At 44.3% G+C, this 11,041-nt stretch overlaps 2 non-coding genes across 2 annotated transcripts; both read left to right on the forward strand.

Moving 5' to 3' along the window:
- Positions 1 to 1,145: 1,145 nt before the first annotated feature.
- Positions 1,146 to 1,228, forward strand: TRNAL-UAA (transfer RNA leucine (anticodon UAA)). Its single transcript has one exon. It is a non-coding gene; the product is annotated as a tRNA-Leu (tRNA).
- Positions 1,229 to 9,510: 8,282 nt separating this feature from the next.
- TRNAL-UAA (transfer RNA leucine (anticodon UAA)) lies at positions 9,511 to 9,593 on the forward strand. Its single transcript has one exon. It is a non-coding gene; the product is annotated as a tRNA-Leu (tRNA).
- Positions 9,594 to 11,041: the final 1,448 nt, after the last annotated feature.

Consider the following 11,041-nt stretch of genomic DNA (forward strand, 5'->3'; position numbering starts at 1 on the left):
GTAATTCAAGCAAAATTATACTTAAACATAGATAGGATGGAGGCAGAAAAGAAGGGAGAAAAACAGATCAAAAAATTCTTTCGTAAATGGCGTAAATTTGTAGCAAATCATTTATCTTCTGACGAAATACAGGACCTCATGAAAAAACTTAAAAACTCAGAATGGTATTTGACAGAAGACTTGCGAGGAACTCTAGGTAGGCTTAAAGTTTAATTAGGGACAAAAGCGACATAGGTGTACAGGACATACTGACTGACATCACGCAACTATAATATTCGGAAGCTACTTCCCTTTGGCCTAAGTTATTTATAAGGTTGAGTATGTTGTGTTTGTATTTTTGTTTCTTCGTGTTTCCCACAACAAGCGGGACAAGAGACTTAATGGTGCGTAATGCACCTTGAGATCGCAAAAGATGGAGGAAAAAAACCGAAAAATGGAGGGAAAGGGAAATGGGTATATGAGTGAACGGATTGCTGACAGAAAATTCGAAAACAATGTAATTAAATTGTCATTCATGTAAAATGTACCTTTCTTTTTGCTTAATGTAATTTGTTATCATGTGCATGACCTAATTTCCCAATAAAAAAAGTTAAAAAAAAAAAAAAAAATATTGAAAATACAATATATTAATATATGTAGGTGAATATTCTATCAGCATCTTTGTTCAAAGTTTCAAAACATATGTTATGAAAAAGACATGAGAAAATGTATAGGAGTAGTTTAACCTGACTCAGGTAGTCATAGAACAATTTGTCAAAAGATAGTGGTGAACAAAGTTGGACTGTAAAATCTGTCTTAGAAAATCCAATCTAGGAACGCCATTTGTTTTCTGACAGATGTAGTCTAAAAAAAAGGTCAAACAGTGTTAGGAAAAAAAGTTTTTCCTATTTGGTAATCTCAAATGAGTGTGCAAGTTTTTGTTTCATAGATATATGCTTGGACAGATTGGTTACGGCGAATGGGTGAGATTTCAGACATATCTAGAAAGTATAGTGGTTCTCTATCTGGCTCTTTTCTACAAAGACAAAAAAAAACACCAAAAACTAAAATGATTTGTAAACCTGAATGATTTTGTACAACTTACATAAATGCATTGTTCCAACCAACCACTATGTTGATCTCGGAGTCCAGCAGGTTGTTTTTCCACCAGGATGGCCGAGTGGTTAAGGCGTTGGACTTAAGATCCAATGGATATATATCTGCGTGTGTTCGAACCCCACTCCTGGTAAAAGTTTTATCCTTGGACTTCTGGCAAATTGGTCTAGATTGAGTAATTCATTAGTGACAATAAACATTTTGTTCTTGACCTTTATCCAAATCACCTGTTGATCAAAAGATGAGTCTCTGAGCACCATATTGTGATCAATGCATTTTGTTCCTCATTATTCTGAGAAACCTGCTATTTTAGAAAAATTAAATAATATTGAAAATACAATATATTAATATATGTAGGTGAATATTCTATCAGCATCTTTGTTCAAAGTTTCAAAACATATGTTATGAAAAAGACATGAGAAAATGTATAGGAGTAGTTTAACCTGACTCAGGTAGTCATAGAACAATTTGTCAAAAGATAGTGGTGAACAAAGTTGGACTGTAAAATCTGTCTTAGAAAATCCAATCTAGAAACGCCATTAGTTTTCTGACAGATGTAGTCTAGAAAAGAGGTCAAACAGTGTCAGGAAAAGCAGTTTTTCCTATTTGGTAATCTCAAATGAGTGTGCAAGTTTTTGTTTCATAGATGTATGCTTGGACAGATTGGTTACCGCGAATGGGTGAGATTTCGGACATATCTAGAAATTATAGTGGTTCTCTATCTGGCTCTTTTCTAGAAAGGCAAAAAAAACCACCAAAAACTAAACAAATTTGTAAATCTGAATGATTTTGTACAACTTACATAAATGCATTATTCCAATTAACCACTATGTTGATCTCGGAGTCTAGCAGCTTGTCATTCCACCAGGATGGCCGAGTGGTTAAAGAGAACCCGTCATGCAAAATAACCCCCCTAAACTAAATATATTTTCATAAACTGCCATTAGAGAGCAATGCCTCTATCCCTTCATTGTCCCTCTACATGCCTGTAAACCTAAGCAATGAGGTCCTAAAGCTGTATGCAAATGACCTGTGAAATGTCCAATGAAGCATTAGCATATTCAAGCTGTCCACTCTATTCATGAGTGGGAGGCACAGCCACACCCCCAGTGCATGACTGACAGCCTGTATAATGATGTGAGGCTGTATAATGATGTGCTTCCTGGTTCTGGTGGCCACGCCCCCTGCAGCCTGTGTGTGCATGTGTGTGTGTGTTTAGGAGAGATACAGCAGCTCCAGGCAGCCATGTTGCAGCAGAACATGTCAGATTCATGTGTAGCTGATGTCTGTGTCTCTCACCTGTATATTAGGAGGATGCAGCATGTCAGCAGATGCAGCAAACACACTAGCCATGCTTTACTATACATTACACACAGACATGAGCAGGGGGAGGAGAGGGGAGGGGTAACAGGGCTGACATCACTGCCTCTGATCATGTGACCAGCCTCATTTATATGATAAAGAAGAGATGATTTTATAATGATTAATGTATGAAATAACTAGATAAAGGCTGTGATGGGATCCTTGTGAGCTGCTCCAACAAGTAGTAGTGACAGGTCTAGTGGCAGAGACCTGATGACAGGTGTCCTTTAAGGTGTTGAACTTAAGATCCAATGGATATAGATCCGCGTGGGTTCAAACCCCACTCCTGGTAAAAGTTTTAACCTTGGACTTCTGGCAAATTAGTCTAGATTGAGTAATTCATTAGTGACAATAAACATTTTGTTCTTGACCTTTATCCAAATCACCTGTTGATCAAAAGATGAGTCTCTGAGCACCATATTGTGATCAATGCATTTTGTTCCTCACTAGAGATGAGCGAACATACTCGTTCGAGCATTAGCGTACTCGAAACTGCTCGTTGCTCGGACGAGTATTTCACCAGCTCGAGAAAATGGCATCTCACGCCGTTTTGCTTTTTGGCGGCCAGAAACAGAGCCAATCACAAGCCAGGAGACTCTGCACTCCACCCATCATGACGTGGTACTCTTACACGTCGATAGCAGTAGTTGGCTGGACAGATCAGGTGACCCTGGAATAGACTAGCTCCTGCCCGCGCTGCTCGCGTCATTCTCTGTCTGGATGCCGCTAGGGAGAGAGCTGCTGCTGGTCAGGGAAAGCGTTAGGGTGTTCTATTAGAATAGTGTTAGGCAGGAGTGATTCTACAAGAACCCAACAGTCCTTCTTAGGGCTACAATAACGTTTTATTTTCCTTTTTTTTGGTTTGCTTGTGGCTGGGCTTGCTGGCATTAGTAGTGCAGCTAGTACCATATTGTGAGAAATTTGCAGGGAGACTTGTGTTTAGCTCTTAGTGACACACATATCCACCTCAAACACCGAAGTGGGACAATTTATTAGGGGTTTGATTTGAATTAGGCACAGTCTGCTGATTTATTTTTTGTTACGTTTATTTCTTTTTAGAACTCACAGTAATCTGCCAAAGCAGTGTGCTTTGAGTGTGGGCTAGAAAATAGCCATAGGAGAACCCCAACGGCTTACTTAGGCCTACAATAGCGTTATATTTTCCTTTTTTTTTGGTTTGCTTGTGGATGGGCTTGCTGGCATTAGTAGTGCAGCTAGTACCATATTGTGAGTAATTTGCAGGGAGACTTGTGTTTAGCTCTTAGTGACACACATATTCACCTCAAACACCGAAGTGGGACAATTTATTAGGGGTTTGATTTGAATTAGGCACAGTCTGCTGATTTATTTTTTTTACGTTTATTTCTTTTTAGAACTCACAGTAATCTGCCAAAGCAGTGTGCTTTGAGTGTGGGCTAGAAAATAGCCATAGGAGAACCCCAACGGCTTATTTAGGCCTACAATAGCGTTATATTTTCCTTTTTTTTTGGTTTGCTTGTGGCTGGGCTTGCTGGCATTAGTAGTGCAGCTAGTACCATATTGTGAGTAATTTGCAGGGAGACTTGTGTTTAGCTCTTAGTGACACACATATCCACCTCAAACACCGAAGTGGGACAATTTATTAGGGGTTTGATTTGAATTAGGCACAGTCTGCTGATTTATTTTTTTTTACGTTTATTTCTTTTTAGGACTCACAGTAATCTGCCAAAGCAGTGTGCTTTGAGTGTGGGCTAGAAAATAGCCATAGGAGAACCCCAACAGCTTATTTAGGCCTACAATAGCGTTATATTTTCCTTTTTTTTGGTTTGCTTGTGGCTGGGCTTGCTGGCATTAGTAGTGCAGCTAGTACCATATTGTGAGTAATTAGCAGGGAGACTTGTGTTTAGCTCTTAGTGACACACATATCCTCCTCAAACACTGAAGTGGGACAATTTATTAGGGGTTTGATTTGAATTGCGCCGAGTCTGCTGATTTTTTTTTTTTTTTACGTTTATTTCTTTTTAGAACTCACAGTAATCTGCCAAAGCAGTGTGCTTTGAGTGTGGGCTAGAAAATAGCCATAGGAGAACTCCAACGGCTTATTTTGGCCTACAATAGCGTTATATTTTCCTTTTTTTTTTTGGTTTGCTTGTGGCTGGGCTTGCTGGCATTAGTAGTGCAGCTAGTACCATATTGTGAGTAATTTGCAGGGAAACTTGTGTTTAGCTCTTAGTGACACACATATCCACCTCAAACACGAAGTGGGACAATTTATTAGGGGTTTGATTTGAATTAGGCACAGTCTGCTGATTTATTTTTTTTTACATTTATTTCTTTTTAGAACTCACAGTAATCTGCCAAAGCAGTGTGCTTTGAGTGTGGGCTAGAAAATAGCCATAGGAGAACCCCAACGGCTTATTTAGGCCTACAATAGCGTTATATTTTCCTTTTTTTTTTGGTTTGCTTGTGGATGGGCTTGCTGGCATTAGTAGTGCAACTAGTACCATATTGTGAGGAATTTGCAGGGAGACTTGTGTTAAGCTCTTAGTGACACACATATCCACCTCAAACACCGATGTGGGACAATTTATTAGAGGTTTGATTAGAATTAGGCAGAGTCTGCTGATTTATTTATTTTTTACGTTTATTTCTCTTATAACTCAAAGTCATCTGGCACAGCACAAAATCCAGTTGTGTGCTGTCAGTGTAGGTTAGAAACTAGCCATAGCAATAGGATAGCATCGTTTTGTTTAAAAAAAAAAACACACAAAAAAAAAAAAATTTGAAGTTTACACTTTAATTTTCAAAATGTTTAACCCGAGGGCTAGGGGTAGAGGACGAGGGCGTGGACATGGGCGTCCAACTACTGCAGGGGTCAGAGGCCGTGGTCTTTGGCGGGGTGAGACACGACCTGCTGATGAGGGAGCAGGGGAACACCGCAGAGCTACACTCCCTAGGTTCATCATGTCTCAAGTTACTGGGACTCGTGGTAGAGCACTGTTGAGGCCAGAACAGTGCGAAGAGGTGATGTCGTGGATTGCGGACAATGCTTCTAGCCATTTGTCCACCAGTCAGTCTTCCACGCAGTCCACCCATGTCACCGAAATCAGCACTCCTCCAGCTCCTCCACCTCAGCCTCCTTCCCCCCAGTCTGCCCCCTCCCAGCAAAATTTGGCATTTGAACCGGCATACTCTGAGGAACTGTTTTCTGGACCCTTCCCACAGTCACAAACCACTTGTCCGGAGGCGAGTCCTATAGCAGAACAGGTTGCAAGAGGCAGTGGTGGGGCCAGACGAAGAGGCAGGGCCAGAGCTGGTGCATCAGTGCCAAATGTTGCCCGTAGTCAAGCTCCCGTGGCGAGGGCTAGATTTTCAGAAGTCTGGAGGTTCTTTAAAGAAACACCGGATGACCGACGGACTGTGGTGTGCAACCTTTGCCAAACCAGGATCAGCAGGGGTTCCACCACTACTAGCTTAACTACCACCAGTATGCGCAGGCATATGAATGCTAAACACCCCACTCAATGGCACCAAGCCGTTCACCTCCGGCCGGGCACACCACTGCTCCTTCCCCTGTGTCATCTGCTAGTCAGCCCCCTGCCCAGGACCACGGCCCAAACACCTCCCGTGCGAAAACCCCATCTTCGCCTCCACAGCATCCACCAGCGTTCAGCTCTCCATACCCCAGACGCTGGAGCGCAAAAGGAAGTATAGCGCAACCCACCCACACGCCCAAGCCCTCAACGTCCACATCTCCAAGTTGCTTAGCCTGGAGATGCCGCCACCCCTCGGTATTCAGTCCCCAGCCGCCACTACTTTTCCCGATGTGCCGTCCCAGCCCTGCACAAGCACGTGTCAGAGAACATCATCCGTGCCCTGACCAACGCCGTTTCTGACAAGGTCCACCTGACCACGGACACGTGAACGAGTGCTGCCGGGCAGGGCCACTATATATCGCTGAAGGCACATTGGGTTAACTTGGTGGAGGCTGGGACTGAGTCTGACCCTGGGGCTGGTCATATACTGCCGACGCCGAGGATTGCGGGGCCTACCTCGGTCCAGGTCTCTCAGGCCTACTATGCCTCCTCCTCCTCCCACCCCTCCTCCTCCGAATTACCATCCGTGGCCATGGCGCCATCAGTTGGTATCTCTAGGCATAGCAACAGTGCCGTCGCTAAACGACAGCAGGCGGTGCTCAAACTGCTGAGCCTAGGCGATAAAAGGCACACCGCCCAAGAGTTATTACAGGGCATCACGGCGCAGACTGATCTGTGGCTGGCACCGCTGAACCTGAAGCCAGGCATAGTTGTGTGTGACAACGGCCGTAACCTGGTGGCAGCTCTGCAACTCGGCAGACTGACACATGTGCCATGCCTGGCCCATGTGTTAAATCTCATAGTTCAGCGTTTCCTCAAGACATACCCCAATCTGTCTGATTTGCTCACGAAGGTGCGCCGCATCTGTGCGCATTTCAGGAAGTCCAGCACAGATTCTGCCACTCTCAGGGAGTGATTGTAGACTGCCAGATGTCAACTTCCACCAGAACTGGTAGTCAAGTCAGTCAGCTTCCTCAAGTCTACAATGAGGAGTGGACGTGGAAGTCTGATATCTGTCAGGTGCTGAGTAACTTTGAGGAGTCAACACAGATGGTCAGTGGCGATGCCGCCATCATCAGCCTCACCATCCCGCTGCTTGGCCTGTTGAAAAACTCTCTGGTCAGCATGAAGTCAGAAGCATTGCGCTCGTCACAAGAGACGGGGGAAGAAGATTCCCTTGTTGATAGCCAAAGCACCCTTAGGTCTGTTTCTCAGCGCATATCAGAGGAGGTGGAGGAGGATGAGGAGGAAGAGGAGGAGAATGTTGGCGAGACAGAAGAGGGGACCATTGTTCAGTCCTTCACTGTTCAGCGTGTATGGGCAGAAGAAGAGGAGTTGGAGGATTTGCAGGAGGAGGAAATGGGCAGTCAGGCCAGTGAGGGGAGTGAATTCTTGCGCGTTGGGACTCATATGGGGCGCATATGGCAGATTTCATGCTAGGCTGCCTATCCCGTGACCCTCGCGTTCAAAGAATTTATTCCAGCACCGATTACTGGATATTCACTCTCCTGGACCCACGGTACAAGCAAAATCTTTCCACTCTCATCCCTGGAGAGGAAAGGAGTGTGAGAATGCATGAATACCAGCAGGCCCTGGTGCACAAGCTGAAACACTATTTCCCTTCTGACAGCGCTAGTGGCAGAGGGCGTACTTCTGCGGGACAAGTATCGAGGGAGAGTAGGCGAGCAGGCAGCTTTTCCAGCACTGGCAGGGGTACGCTTTACAAGGCCTTTGCCAGTTTTATGTCACCCCAGCAAGACACTGTCACCTGTCCCCAGTCTCGTCAGAGTAGGGCTGATCTTTACAGAAAGATGGTGAGGGAGTACGTAGCTGACCATACCATCGTCCTAAATGATCACACAGCTCCCTACAACTACTGGGTTTCAAAGCTGGACATGTGGCACGAACTGGCGCTGTACGCCTTGGAGGTTCTTGCCTGCCCTGCCGCTAGTGTGTTGTCCGAGCGGGTTTTCAGTGCAGCTGGTGGCACCATCACCGATAAGCGTACACGCCTGTCGACTGACAGCGCTGACAGGCTGACACTTATCAAGATGAATAAAGCCTGGATTTCTCCGGATTTTCATTCTCCACCAGGTGAAAGAAGCTCAACCTGAATAATGTATGCACTCCTCCTCCTCATTGTCCTCCTTCTCCTCCTCTTTGTACACTAAAGCAGAGGAAACTGGCTATTTTTTGCCAGGGCCAACTGGCTCTAGCTATAGTACTCTATGTATTTAATTTTTCTGGAGGGCCACCTACCCGGTCCTCTGTTTTAAGCAATTTTTGGGAGTGCCACATACAGGCACTCAATCTATTTTTCTGGAGAACCACCTACCTGCTCCTCTGGTTTGAAAACTTTTTTGGACTGCCACATACAGGCACTATCCAAATTAAATTGTCTCCATAGCAGCCTCCACATGTTGTCTTTTTAGCTGGCTCCACACGTTGTCTCCAGTGCTACCTCCACACGTCATCGCCATAGCTGCCTCCAAAAGTCGTCCATATAGCTGCCTCCATACATGGTCCCCTTATCAAACGAGCTGTGTCAGGCAGAATTTTGGGTTGTTTTCATGGATTCCACATCAAACTTGTTAACTTTGCCGCCACCCTGCTGTGTAATCCACAAAATATACTGGCAAACTTTTATCATTTACCGATATTATTTCAGCGCTTCTTGCGCATCTGTTTACATTCCCCTCACCCGCCATAACCCAAACTTATAAGAACGCTACTACACTTGATCTTATACAAAAGGTTCTTAGAAGTGCTGTTTGGGGAGTAGCCGAGAGACAGGGGCTTGGATAGGCGAAAGCTCGCCTGGCAGCGGAGCGCCAGCTCCATCCCAAGATCCAACTAACATAGTTTTAACTGCAGCACCTTTAATCTACTACTAGTTCACTGCCTCCATACATGGTCCCCTTATCAAACAAGCTGTGTCAGGCAGAATTTTCAGGTGTTTCACCAGACACATAGTGGAACTCGGCCCATCTGTCGCCACCATGCTAGAGACCTGAAGTTGCAATCATAGCAGCGCAATATGAATGCCCCATACTGTCGCTCTTAATCATGGAAGTCGTCTCCATGGCTGCCTCCACATGTCGTCCCCTTATCAAAAGAGCTGTGTCAGGCTCATTTTTCGGGTGTTTCACCAGATACGTTATGGAACTTGGTCACTATGTCGCCACCATGCTGTGTTGTCCACTAAATATACCGTCAACCTTTTGTTCACATAGGAAATCATTTCAGCGCTTCTTGCTCACCTCCTTTGGTTCCTCTCTGCCACCCATTGGTTTGAAGCCTGAGTCCATTTAGGGTATGTCGCCATGACACTCTCTAGCCTGCCGCTGGTGCCGCTGCCTCTGCATGCCGTCCCCTATAGTGTCAGGGTCAATTATTGCATGTTTTAGATGCTATCTAGCCTCATTCGGTCACTCTGTCATGGCCATGCTGATCTCGGAGTCTAGCAGATTGTCATTCCATTAGGATGGCCGAGTGGTTAAGGCGTTGGACTTAAGATCCAATGGATATAGATTCGCGTGGGTTCGAACCCCACTCCTGGTAAAAGTTTTAACCTTGGACTTCTGGCAAATTGGTCTAGATTGAGTAATTCATTAGTGACAATAAACATTTTAATCTTGACCTTTATCCAAATCACCTGTTGATCAAAAGATGAGTCTCTGAGCACCATATTGTGATCAATGCATTTTGTTCCTCACTATTCTGAGAAACCTGCTATTTTAGAAACATTAAATAATATTGAAAATACAATATATTAATTTGTGTAGGTGAATATTCTATCAGCATCTTTGTTCAAAGTTTCAAAACATATGCTATGAAAAAGACATGAGAAAATGTATAGGAGAAGTTTAACCTGACTCAGATAGTCATAGAACAATTTGTCAAAAGATAGTGGTGAACAAAGTTGGACTGTAAAATCTGTCTTAGAAAATCCAATCTCGAAATGCCATTAGTTTTCTGACAGATGTAGTCTAGAAAAGAGGTCAAACAGTGTCAGGAAAAGCAGTTTTTCCTATTTGGTAATCTCAAATGAGTGTGCAAGTTTTTGTTTCATAGATATATGCTTGGACAGATTGGTTAAGGCAAATGGGTGAGATTTCAGACATATCTAGAAATTATAGTGGTTCTTTATCTGGCTCTTTTCTACAAAGACAAAAAAAACACCAAAAACTAGAGATGAGCGAGCATACTCGTCCGAGCGCTGATGCTCGTTCGAGCATTAGCGTACTCGCAACTGCTTAGTGCTCGGACGAGTATTTCGCCCGCTCGAGAAAATGGCATCTTGCGGCATTTTTGGCAGCCAGAAACAGATCCAATCACAAGCCAGGAGATTCTGCAGTACACCCAGCATCACGTGGTACACTTATGTGTCGATAGCAGTGGTTGGCTGGCCTGATCAGATGACCCTGGAATATACTAGCCCCTGCCCGAGCTGCTCGGATCATTCTCTGTCTGGGTGCCATTAGGGATAGAGCTGCTGCTGGTCAGGGATAGCGTTAGGGTGTTCTAGTAGATTACTGTTATTCAGGAGTGATTCTAAAAGAACCTTACTGTTTTGCAGGAGTGATTCTCCAAGTACCCAATAGCCCTTGTTAGGGCTACATTAGTTTTTCAAAAGTTAAAGTTACAGACTCAGTCACAGCACAAAATCCTTTTGTGTGCTGTCAGTGTAGGTTAGAAACTAGCCATAGCAATCATCTTCTTTGGTTGCTGTCTGATTTCTTCTGCACGTTTTGTTCTATAAAAAAAAAAACACAACCCCCCCCCCCAAAAAATACAAAAAAATGTACAGTTTATATTTCTGTTTTGTCTATAAAATAGACTTTAATTTTGAAAATGTTGAACCCGAGGGCTAGGGGTAGAGGACGAGGGCGTGGGCATCCATTTACTGCAGGGGTCAGAGGCCGTGGTCCTGGGCGGGGTGAGACACCACCTGCTGATGAGGGAGCAGGAGAATGCCACAGAGCTACACTCCCAAGCTTCATGTCTCC

This window comes from Engystomops pustulosus, chromosome 3 (genome assembly GCF_040894005.1).
Source record: "Engystomops pustulosus chromosome 3, aEngPut4.maternal, whole genome shotgun sequence".
Taxonomy (NCBI): Eukaryota; Metazoa; Chordata; class Amphibia; order Anura; family Leptodactylidae; genus Engystomops; species Engystomops pustulosus.